This window comes from Rattus norvegicus, chromosome 1 (genome assembly GCF_021556685.1).
Source record: "Rattus norvegicus strain SHRSP/BbbUtx chromosome 1, alternate assembly SHRSP_T2T, whole genome shotgun sequence".
NCBI lineage: Eukaryota > Metazoa > Chordata > Mammalia > Rodentia > Muridae > Rattus > Rattus norvegicus.
The window spans coordinates 126,597,708-126,610,860 of record NC_141534.1 but is presented as its reverse complement, the minus strand read 5'-3'; positions in this window follow the sequence as shown (position 1 = coordinate 126,610,860).

Genomic DNA, 13,153 nt, shown 5'->3' with positions numbered 1-13,153 from the left:
ATTCACAAGCTTACCCAAAACCTAAAACGAAGGTCCTATCTTGAGTATCCCAAACCCAAAATCAATTTGAGGAGACAAACAGTGTATATGGGGCCATGTTGATCATTTTAGTCATTGGTAGGTAAATGAAGGGCTGTCACTCTAAAGCACTCTAGATAATTGAAGTAGAAAGTCTAAGGGAGAAATGAATATGGGTTCCACAGAGATAAAAAAAAGTTAGGCTTCCATTTGTATTTATAATTTCCAATATTGATATGCTCAAAACACAAATAATGATAACAGATATGAACTACCCATGTTCTGATATGAAGTCCCTATATTTGAAGTTGAGTTCATGGCAGCTGACCATAGAATTTAAAAATAGTTTATGAAGTTTGTCAACTCTGCAGTCCTATTGTTAAGCACTGCATGGTAATTTTAGAATTTTCCTCGTTTTACTCCAATATTCTCTCTCTCTCTCTCTCTCTCTCTCTCTCTCTCTCTCTCTCTCTCTCTCTCTGGTATGTGTGTGTCTGTGTCTCTGAGTGTTAGTTTATTCTTTGTGGTAGCTAGCTCCTACAGGCCTAGTAACTACCACTGAGAATGCTTTGGAGAATTAATTTAGAGAGTTTTATCCAGTTATACATCTTGCATGTTTCCCAGTAAAAATTCAGTCAAAAATGTTTCACCTATTGAAATAATGCCATGAGAGGTTATACACTGAATTAAAGTTCCTATTATATTGCATCTAAATTTCTTTTGGCCCAAAATTAAATATGTAGGTGCTTAGGAAAATATTAGTGAAATGGAAAGTCAGAGACTACAAGGAAGAACAATGTGCTTTGATTGGTTAAATGATGTACCTATTAATTTTCTCAGATATTTTGCTTGCTTTCATATACTATTTTCCTTGTCTAAGATTATTTTAGAGTTTTGCATCAAAAGAATACCTTGGAAGATTAGGGCTGAGAAATGCTACAAAGACAATACATTATAGACCACTTTACACAAGTAATGTATTAAGTGGGGTGAGACCTCTGAACAATGAATGGAGAAAACGTAAGGAGGGTGTGATGTATTGGCTTTAGAAGGGTATGCTACTCATGGTTACAGTAGAGATATGTTTCATTAAGTGACTTATGATGATAATGCTGCTGGTTCTCCATGCTGAATTTGGGCTGCTTCTGAAATATGAAAAGTTTCTAACATTTTGCCTTTTGCTTATTATGAAAGATGATAAAATTCAATGGGGCAGCTGGTAAGGCAAAAATGGGGGTGCAATGAACTTTAGATTATTTCTCACTGATTTTGTGTCCCAAGAAAGCTGGTGAGCTGGTCACATCCAAGTAGAGCAGGCTATTTCACACTCCAGTCAGGCTCTTTTAAAGGATCATCAGAAGTAGACACTTTTTAAAAGTTGGTTTTATTGGGTTCTTACATCTCTACTACCTTTATTCACACTAAGACTCTAATAATAGTTATGAAAGAAAGAATGTTAGGGGAGAAAAGGGATGTAAATTTCCTGTTGAGTCGGGATATTGTTCCTTGAGGCAAGTACCACGTTTTTTGTCATGATATCTAGCAGTCCAATAAACCAGTAATAATAAACACAGCAGAATAACAAGCCAGAAGCTGTGGGGACACACAAAAGGGAGCAGCAACCGCAGGATTTCTGAGGTCTGTCAAATTTGTACTTTCTCATGTGTTCTCAGAATTATATTATCTGTAGCTAGCAAACATCATTTTTCTCTTCCAGTGTACTCATGAGGTCAATAGTCTGCGGCTTCTGACAATTTGCATTATCCCCATGTTCTAGACTGTGTTTCAAACAAACACTTGCTCATGTTCCATAATTGAAGTTTTACAGTAAACAGAATTCTCACTACATCCTGGGCTTAGGAAAAAGTAGGAAGCTTCTATAAATCTGGAACATCTGGGGCTAGCAACTTTGAAGCTATCTCAGATCAAAGTTGTGAGGAAATCGTTGGAGCTGGAGGGTTGCTGGAACAAATACACACAGGCACAGACACACACACACACACACACACACGAACACACACACAAACACACACACACATATATGGCAGGCTAACTTGTCTTATGAAAGCAACGCAATCAACATCTCACTGCCCTGCTTTTCCACAGTTTGTACAGGGTCCTCTCTTCAGGCAAAGCAATAGGCAGTTTTATACCCAGTGGTCAGCTTTGACACATTTCAAGCAAGTTACAGGTGGAGTACACCTGTGCACCATCATCTTCTTTGGAGGAGATCTGAAGGGTGACACAAAGTGCTGGGACTTCTTTTTAATCACAGAAAGCTCTTTGATTAAATATTTTAAAAGCTATATTCAGCAGATATCAGAAGAACTTGTGGACAATTTTTCTATTAAGTATATCTAAACTAAACAAAATTTTCCTGCTTCTTATCATTGTTTAAGGCATAATTTGAAAACATATGTAGAAGGACAAATTAAGCTTATACCTTTAATCATTTATAAACTGCATCAACTTCTGTGCACCTGAGTAAAATTTAGGAATTCATAGAAAAATATATTGTATTTGTAAGCCACATGTTTTTAACTTATCAAATATTGGAAGCCTTGTGATAAAAAGTTAGCAAAACTGTAAGTATTTAGGTATAAATCTCAATGTCAGAATTTGTCAACCTCAATAGTACTTTATAACCTTCATTTTCTAGGATCATATAGACAATATTATAAACCAGACTTGATTGTAGCAAATAATACCTAAAATTCTGGCCAGCATACAAAAATGCATACCAGTCCAAAATATTTTGGAAATGTGTTGCTTTTTTAGTCTGAAAGAAGATATAATGATAAACAAATAGTCATTAGGACTATGAACTTTTACAATTGTTCTATGCCAAATTGTCATCTGAAGATGGCAGTTAACTCACATGTTATAGATACTTTAACTTTAGTCACATGTTTGCTTAATTCCTAATGAGTACATTGGCCAAAATGTTGGGGTACTATGTGGTTGCTATTTCAAAAACATGTTTCCTAGTAACTATATATTTTTAAATAGGAAATGAATCCAAGTTATATACACTTATACACACATAGTGTTATATACTTTACACACACACACAAACACACACACACACTCACACCCAAACACCGTGTTGAAAACAAATTACATACATACATACATACATACACACAAATCTTAAAACATATATATGTTTAAAATTTTCTTATACAGATTTTTATTTATATATATATATATATATACACATTTTAATTTTAATCCTTAAGTTAAAAATTTTAAAGATAAATTGTGTTACAGATTTAATGAATTTTAAACCATAGCTAATGAACTTAAAATTCTTGAGAGAGTTTACAAAACAGTCTAAATTGGCTTTTGTAGAGTGACCACAGAGAAGTAATAGATAGAAGTTGTTTGAAGTAGTAAAAGTAGAAATAAGAGACTTGGGCATCATTTGTTTGTGCGGTGACAGAAGTTGCTACAATCCTTAATAATATGGGAATCAACTGCACCAATTTTTGGCCATTAATTTATATTGCAGATAAGTCGTGTTAATAAAATCTGAACCTACGGCATTAGAGATAGAGGGATGCAAAAGGAACACCTATGCAATGAACTTCCAAAAAGGAGGTAAAAGCTGAAGCTTCAGGATTACATGTTGTAGTGAAAGAGAGCCAGGAGAGATCAGGGAAAATAGGATTCAATAAGTTTCTTATATAAAGAGATTTCAAATTGTGTGGCCGGTCATAACCTTAGAAATTTGTCCCATGATAGGTGATAACAGGACTGTTGTTTCTATGAGCAAACATGTCTATTAGGGTTAAACATGGAAAGGAGCATGTAAGGCGTAAGGCAGAATGAGTAAGAACTCGACATGAGTTCCAAGCTGTGAGGATATAGTGGATCTACAGGGTGGAACAGACAGCATCTTGAACCGAGGGAAGGGTAAGGAGATAAAAAGCTATAGAAAGGCTCAAGGAGACGTGTAGCAAGTAACTTTCAGGAGAAGGATGCAAAAGAAATAGTCTCATGTTACTGAAGATAGAACTGTATGCTCCTGGGGAGCCAAGGTAGAAAAACAGGGAGATTCCCATGTGAGTATATATGGCGAAAAGTAGAGAAGTTTGCAGGAGGAAGAGAGAGAGTCACTTAGGGGTTATACAGTTAGAAGGATTTAGTAGCTTTAGTAGCTAACGAATTGCTCCCTAGAATTTGGATTAAAATTTTGTGGTTGGTAAAATCAGGCATAAACAAATGCCCTAATATACTTGAGGACAGTCAGATAAGCTGACTATGAACTCTGATACTAGAGAAATAAATAGCAGAGGGGTGATGCCATGGGGTTTGTAAGAGTATGGAGCTCATTGCAACAGTGGAAATGTGTCATTTTTGGCAGCTGAGTTGTTGAGGCAAGTCTGGAGAAGCTCCTGGTTCTAGCATGTGAGCACTTTTTAACAATTAATTTTCCAGTATTTAACACTTATTATTTTAATAAATTTAGTTTCAGAGTAGAAAATGTCCTCACTACTTTTTAAAAATTATTATTATTATTTAATCTTTTTTACAGTCCAGTCATTAACCCTCTCTTGTTCTACCCTTAGACAGTTCCTCATCCTATTCCTCCTTCCTCATTTACAGAATGATCTCTACACACCCTCTCCTTTACACACACACACACACACACACACACACACACACACACACACACACACATGTCTATGCAGGCCTCCCCATATAGTGGGCTGTCAAGTCTCTCAAGGGTTAGGTGCTTCTTCTCTCACTAAGACCAGACAAGACATTCCTCTGCTGAGTATTTGTAGAGAGTCTAGGATGAACTAGTATATGCAGTCAGGTTGGTGACTTAGTGTCTGAGACACCTCAGGGATCAAGGTAAATTGAGACTGCTGATTTTCCTATGGTATCGCCCTCCTCCTTAGCTTCTCTCAGCTTTTTCCTCATTCAACCACAGGGACTTCTTCATGTAACTATCTGATTCTGTCTCAGTTATCTCCTTATTGGTCCTCTCAGAGTGCAGCCATACTAATCTCCTGTCCTTAGGTATATCATAGCATCAATAATAGAGACAGGCCTTGCTTCCTGCCCATTAGAAGGCTCCTCAACTGTGCTGGTCACTTGATCTCCTTTTTGTTAGGTTCTTCTCCAAATTTGTTCCTGTAGTTAAGACAGTGACAATTTTGAGTCAGAGTTTTTACTGTGGGATTGTAAACCTATCCCTCCACTTGATACTCTTACTTTTTTGAGGTGGATTCTACAAGTTCCCTCTCCCCACTGTTGGGCATTTCATCTAAAGTCCACTCCTTTGAGTGTTGAGATTATCTCATATCCTGGGTCTCTGGTACTTTCTAGAGGATCCACCCAGGTCACACCTCCAGAGGTTGTATGTTTTACATTCATTCTGATGGCCTTTTGTGTTTAAATCCTGCCCTCCCACAATACCTGATCATGTTGCCATTTTTCCCTGCTCCTCCCATTTGCCTCTCCCACAAAACCCAGTTCCCTTCTGACCTCTAGTTTCTTCTCCCTTTATAGTAGGATAGAAGCATGAAAATTTGGGCCAAAAATTCCTCTTGTAGAGACAGAATAATGAAAAAAAAAAGGTTTTGTGGCTCAGTAAAATACAGAGACTAGAGCACTATCAAATATTTATGTAGCATTGTTCTGTGCTTGGGCACACTTGCCAAATTGGAGACATTATCTGGAAAAGACTTATACTTGCTGGCATTGGGGATAGCTTCCATCCATTCATTTAATGGCTAGAAGGATCAGGAGACCAGCACGGGTTTAACCATACTCGACTATTCTGTCTTTGCAACTGTGAATTGATTAAGTTCACTTTTGGGGAGTCTGTAGTATTCATGCCAAAGAAGAAATAAAGTGAGTGACTACATCAGACACCATACTTTTTGTATGATGATTTTCTGTTGCTTCCTTTTTTATCTTTATTAAATTGGGTATTTCTTATTTACAATGAATCACCTGAAGGTTTTTGTTCTGATTGAAAGGCTGAAACATAAGATTACATATAAACATTACTAATGTGCTCTTTGAACTGAGAAGAAACTGTATGTACAAGATGTTTTTCTCCCTCCCAATTTAGTATCACACACAAAATATCCTTTGATGATGCACTCTTTTCTCTGATAAGGAGTCCTACCTACCTCTCAAAGAGGAGCTAATCAGACATCCAGCATTCAAAAAGTAAAGATGTTGGGAATATCACTATTTCTATGAAATAATAAAAAACAAGTAAATGGAGAAATTATAGTCACATAACTTTCTTATATAAAAGCAAAATCAAAAGAATACTTCAAAGACTCTGAGTTCTAGAAAGATTGATTTTTGGTTTATGCATTGAAAAATTCCATAATTTATGTCTTTACATAATTTCTGTCTTTACATAGCTTCCCTGTAGAATATACATTTTAACTTACCCTATATAGCCTTTCCAATGAATGCATTTTAATCATAACACATTAAATATGTTATTTGCAAAAATTCCCTGTTTAATTTTGTTGGTATTATTGCTTCTGGAAAAAAATAAGCCTTGATATAATAGGATTTTTTAATATTTGTATTTCATTTTCCTTTTTAAAAAAACTTTATTAGATATATTTCTTTACTTACATTTCATACATTGTTCCCCTTCCTGGTTTCCTAAACCTGTCCCTCCTCTCCCCCTCCCCCACATGGGTATTCCCCCTACACATCCCCCTTATTGCCCCCCCCATATTCCCCTGTACCAGGGCTCCAACCTTGGCAAGACCAAGGGCTTCCCCTTCCACTTGTGCCCCAACAAGGCTATTCTCTGCTACATATGCAGTTGGAGCCCTGGGTCAGTAAATGTATAGTCTTTCGGTTGTGCTTTAGTCCCTGGAAGCGCTGGTTGGTTGGCATTGTTGTTTTTATGGGGTTGCAAGCTCCTTCATCTCTTTATACTTCCTCTAATTCCCCTAAAGGACGTCCTATTCTCAGTTTGGTGGTTTGCTGCTTACAATGACCTTTATATTGGACATGCTCTGGATGTGTCTCTCAGGAGAGATCTATAACCGGTCCCTTTCAGCACGCAATTTTCAGCTTCATCAAGAACAACTTTCTTCGAACAGAATCTGAGTACAGAGAGTTATGTCAGAGGGTCACCTGTGGACTCAGTCAGAATCCAGAAGTACCACTGACTGCACCTAGGTATGTCCAAAGGTCTCCAGTAATATTCTTCTTGTGCCAGGAATGTGAGCAGAAGTGATGGTCTCTGATGATCTCTCAGCATTGTCCACACTTCTGAGAGTCCAGCTTCCTTACCAATGGGATATGGATACAGAGATCTGTGGGACTGGCTGTGCTCTGGGAACAGGCAGAACCTGAAAGGATCCTAGATCAGACTGTTCTGGGTTCCTATGTAATGAGGGATTCAGGACCATCCCTCAGAGCCAAAGTGGTCTTACATTTGTTCTCAGTTGTGTTAACACTCTGGGCCCTGGGAGAGATTGGAAGCAGTCATTTATCTTCTTAAACAGGGTATTTATCTTCATTTCACTTCCTGGTGTGAGTTAAAACTTCAATCATACACTGTTATTTTTCTTTACATGCTTGCTATCCTTGATCAAAACAATCCTTACAAGCAAGATCCACTGGACAATGTTCCTACCAGGCCATTTTGAAGCATCCTTTGCAAATGCAATTGATATAATTTTTTTTACCATAGCCTCAGGTACACTATTTTGACCAGGGCAAAGAGCAACTATATTCTTCACCAATATATCATACAAATGATCTCTTAGATCATACTAAACTTCTTTTCCTCTGAAACATGTTGAGTCACATCCCCAGAGTTAAAACTACCCTCAGAACTAATGCCTTCCATATTCCTACAAGAATGGTCCATTAAACCCCACTTAAAACATTTAATTGTTTTAAAAAATAAATGTTCCCTGATCCACATTCCTTAAAAAAAAACAAAACAAAAACAAAACAAAACAAAACAAAAAAACAAAACAAAAAAAAAAAAAAAAAACAAAAAAACAGTGCAGGCCTATTAGAGCATTACCCCAGATCCTGGTAGCAACTTCTATTCCAGTTAGGGTTTGGTTACTCTGAAAAGACACCATAATAAGGCAACTCTTGTAAGGGAAAACATTGCAGTGGGTCCAGTTTACTGTTTCATAGCTTCAGTTCATTACCATCATGATAGAAGTCATGCTGTTTGAAGTCAGATATGTTTCTAGAAGAGCCAAGAGTTCTATATTTTGAACAAATGTGGTCAGAGGAGACTGTCTTCCATAGACAGCCAAGAAGAGGGTCTCTTACACACTGGGCATAGATTGGCCCAATGAATATCTATCCTCATAGACAGGCACTTTCTTTTACAAGTTCATCATTATTACAACAAGGCTACCTGTCCTCATACCACCAGTTACCATGTACAATGCATACTCAACCAACTCCAATGGAAAAAAATAAACTAAGCAGAGGAAGAGATATACCTATGATAATAGAAAACAATTATGAAAAGTTTGTTTTTAGGCTGAGTGATTTTGGGGTTGGGAATATTGGAATTGCTTTATTTTGGGTAAGTAACTTTCTATAGTTGGTAATTACCTTCCTATATTTTCACATAAACATTTCACAGAACACAATAAAATTCCTTACAGAAAGAAAAGCATGTTATCATACTTCATACAGTTCAATGTGCATGTTTGTGTATTACTCACTGTGTTAATAACTAAAAGATTGTTTTGTTTAGTGTTCCTATGTACACTTTATGTTAAGTATCATAGGCTGTAATTGTGTTTTTATTGGTTATTTCATTTATTTATATTTCATGTATTATCCTCTTTTCCAGTTAAACCCCCTATCCTCTCACCATCCCCATGATACTATAAGGGTGTTCCTCCACCCAACATCTCCAGCCCCAGCACTCTAGCATTCCCCTAAGCTGGATCATCAAACTACCACTGGACAAAGTGGATCCCTTCCCATTGATACCAGGTAAGGTATCCTCTGCTATGTATGTACTGAATTCAGAGATATCCATGTGTATTCTCTGGTTGGTGGCTCAGTCCAAGGGAGCTTTGGGGAATATCTTTGTTTGATATTGTTGTTCCTCTTCTGGGGTTGCTAACCTGTACTTTATTTAGACAAGTGCTGGTCTGGATTGATACTTTTCACATAGGTGGATGTCCCCATGTCTCATCCTTGCTTATCCATTGGATATGGTCTCTACATCTTCTATCTCAGTTTGTTGGGTATTTCAGCTAATGTCATTCATGTTGGGTCTTGGGAAACTCTTGAGTCCTGATGAATTTTGCACTTTCTAGTGACTACCTCCTCTTCCAATGCTACACACCTCTGTCCAATTTTCTTACCTGTTTCCTTCTACATTTGATGTCTACAGAACCCCAAATATATTGGATCAGAAAATAGATTCCTCTTCTTATGTAAAAATCAAAACACCAAACAAAGGATATTAAAAGCAGTAAGAGGAAAGGTTAAGTAACATATAAAGGTCACCTATCAGAATTATGCCAGACATATTAAAATACACTCTACAAACCAGAAGATTCTGAGCATGTATCATACAGACACTAAGACTACATAAATGCCAGTGTAGGCCACTATACCCACAAAACCACTAAATTACCATAAATTGTGAAACCAAGATATTCATGACAAGATCAACTTTAAATAATATTTTTCCACAAATCCAGCCCTACAAAGGATAATAGATGGAAAATGTCAACAGATGGGGGAAAATACAAACAAGAAAAAGCAAAAAAAATTGATCTTCTTTTAACAAACCCAAAAGAAGGTATCTACACAAACAAAACTCCACCTAAAACAACAAAAATATCAGGAAACAACAATCGCTGCTGATTAAAATCTCTTAATATCAATGGAATCAATTCCCCAATACAAAGGCATAAATGGACAGATCATCAGAACACAAACTAAACAGAGACACAATGAAATTAACAGAAGTTATGAACCAAATTGCTTTAACAGACATCTATAAAACATTTTATTCTAAAACATAACAATATGCCCTCCCTTCAGCACCTCACGGTTCTTTCTCTAAAATTGACCATATAATTGGTTGCAAAGCAGGCTTCAGTAAATACATGAAGTTTGAAATAATCCCATGCATACTATCAGATCATCAAGGACTAAACTAAGGCTTGTCTTCAGAAAGCCCACATACACGTGGAACATGAACAACTCTACTTAATGATAATTTGGTCAAGTAAGAATTAAGAAAGACATTAAAGACTTTTTAAAATTCAACCAAAATTAAGGAACAACATATTCAAAGTTATGGGACAATAGTAGTAGACAGCAGGAAATAATCAAATTTGGCCTGAAATCAACCAAGTAAAACAAAAAGAACTGTACAAATAATCAACAAAACAAGGAACTTGTTCTTTAAGAAAATCAACAAAACAGGTAAACCCTTATCCAGACTAATCAGTGGGCACACAGTCAATATTCACATTACTCACAGGTGGAAATAAAAAGAAAATGTGTGGATCAGAAACAGAAGCAAAGGCCATTCAGAGAATGCCACATTTGGGCATTCATTCGATATTCAATCACCAAACCCAGACACAATTACAGATGCCTAGAAGTACTGGCAGCCTACCATTGCAGTGTAAATAGGGTCCCAATGGAGGAGTGAGAAAAAGGACAGAAGGGAATAAATGGATTTGCAGCCCCATAGGCTGAACAATAATATCAACCAACCAGAAATCCAGGGTCCCTAGGGACTATATCACCAACAAAATTGTACATATGGAGCATTGTCTGGCATCAATGAAAGGAGTGGTCCTTGGCACTATGAAGACTTGGTGCCATAATATAGGGGAATGCAAGAGCATAGAGAATGGAGGGAGGGGGGTGGGGACACCCTCATAGTGGCAGGGGTAAGGGTATGAGATAGGGTATTGCCAGACAGAAACTTAGAAAGTGGATAACATTTGAAATGTAAATAAAGAAAATATACAATAAAAGAAAAATAAGGAAAAAAGGAAAGAAATTCTTACAATTTCCCTTATGAATATTGATGCAAAAAATACTCAATAAAATTCTTCTAACCAAATCTATGAACACATCAACATGATCATTTACCATGATCAAGTATGATTTATCTTAAGGTTACAGGGGTGTTTCTGTGTACAGGAATCCATCAACATAATCCACTATGCAATAAATCTCAAAGGAAAAAAAATATCATCTGATTAGGTTCTCAACAACATTTGTCAAAATTCAACAACTCTTCATGTTGAAAGTCTTGGAAAGAACAAAAAAAAATGCAAGGCCAGTACCTACATATAGTAAAAAGCAATATACAATAAACCAGTAACCAACATCAAAAAATGGAGAGAAATTTAATACAATTCAGGGACTAAAATAATTTAATACTAAAATCAGGGACTAAACTATGTTGCCACTCTATCCCTATCTCTTCAGTATAATAATAGACATTCTAGAGAGACCAATTAGAAAACGAAAGGAGGTCAAAGAGATACATATTGGAAAAGAAGTCAAAACATCACTAGTTACAGATAAAATTATATTAAACTTATGTGACCACAAATATTCCACCAGAGAACTCCTTTAGCTGATAAAAAATGTTCAACAAAGGGTCTGGATATAAAACTTATTCAAAAATGTCAGTAACCTTCTTGCAATCAAAGAATAAATGGGCTGAAAATGAAATTAAGGAAATTCCACCTTTCATAATCCTCTCAAATAAGATAAACTATATTGATGTGACTCTAATCATACAAGTAAAAACTCTGTAGGACAAGAAATTCAATTTTCTGAAGAAAGAAATTGATGAAGAACTCAGAGATGGGAAAATCTCCCATCCTCATGGTTCCACAGGAATAATATAGTAAAATGGAAAATCTTACTGAAAGAATTCTGCAGATTCAATGCAATCCCCATCAAAATTACAACTCAATTCTTCACAAAGATAAATGGAGCATTTCTCTAATTCATTTGTAACAACAAAATCCTAGTGTAACCAAAACTATTCTCTACAATACTTGAAATTATGGGAAAATCATCATCCCTGATCTTAAGTTCTACTACAGAGAAATATTGATTAAAAACTGCATGGTATTGGTTCAGAGACAGAGAGATTGATCAATGAAAATAACTGCACACCCAGAAATTAACCTACACACCTATGGTCACTTGATCTTTAAAAATTAAGTTAACACCTTTGGAAACAAGACATCCTATTTAACAAATGGTGTTGGTTTAAGTTGGGGTCAGCATGTAGAAAGTGCAAACTGACTTAACTCCTTTTCAAAAGCTCAAGGACAAGTGCATCAAAGACGTCCAGAAAAGAAAAATTAGATCTGGATGCAGAACATGTTTGCTAGGAGTACCTAAATTTATCCACAAAAGTCTAGATTGTCTGGACAAATGCAGACTGTCACACTTTTCTGTTTCTTCAACATGATATAGTCTTGTTCTTTTCAGATGAACTGGAAGTAGACATTACCAATTTTGCTTTAATTTCAAGGTGGATTGGGTAGAGAATTAAGAGCTGGAGACTTGAACATGTTACAATACAAGACTCTGTCCCTGTCCTGTAAAATATGGTTGAGAGCTGGCTGTCCAGAGGGGATTTAATTTTTTTTCAAAACTCACAGGCCTACTAGAAGTTATTCTTTATATGTCCTTTGAGACCTCAGTATGGAAGGCATGAACAGGCTTACTCTGTGGGTTATCACTACTGTGGTGATGCTAAGTTTGGGATCTGTGCCTTTACTGTGATCTTCACATGGGATGTGAAGTGACATCTTTAGGAGGTATATCATACAGGAGAGACACAACTTCCTTAGCTGGACTGTATGGGAAATAACAGGTATGCACTTAAAGAAGCCACCTCTAGAGATGATTCCTGTCATTATTGTGAGCTCCCTTATTCCATACTATGTGTGTAACGAACTCTTTTTTTATTGAAAAAGACAATAGGTTCTACAGTTCCCAGTGATTTGGGAGAAGGGTAGTGAATGGTAAGAAAATTATCTTCATGGCCATATTATGTTGTTTAGAGATAGAAACCTTGCCTAATATGTGAAACATGAGATTTCTCCTGCAGCTCTAGAATGACAATTGAGTGGTGAAAAAATTCATTTCT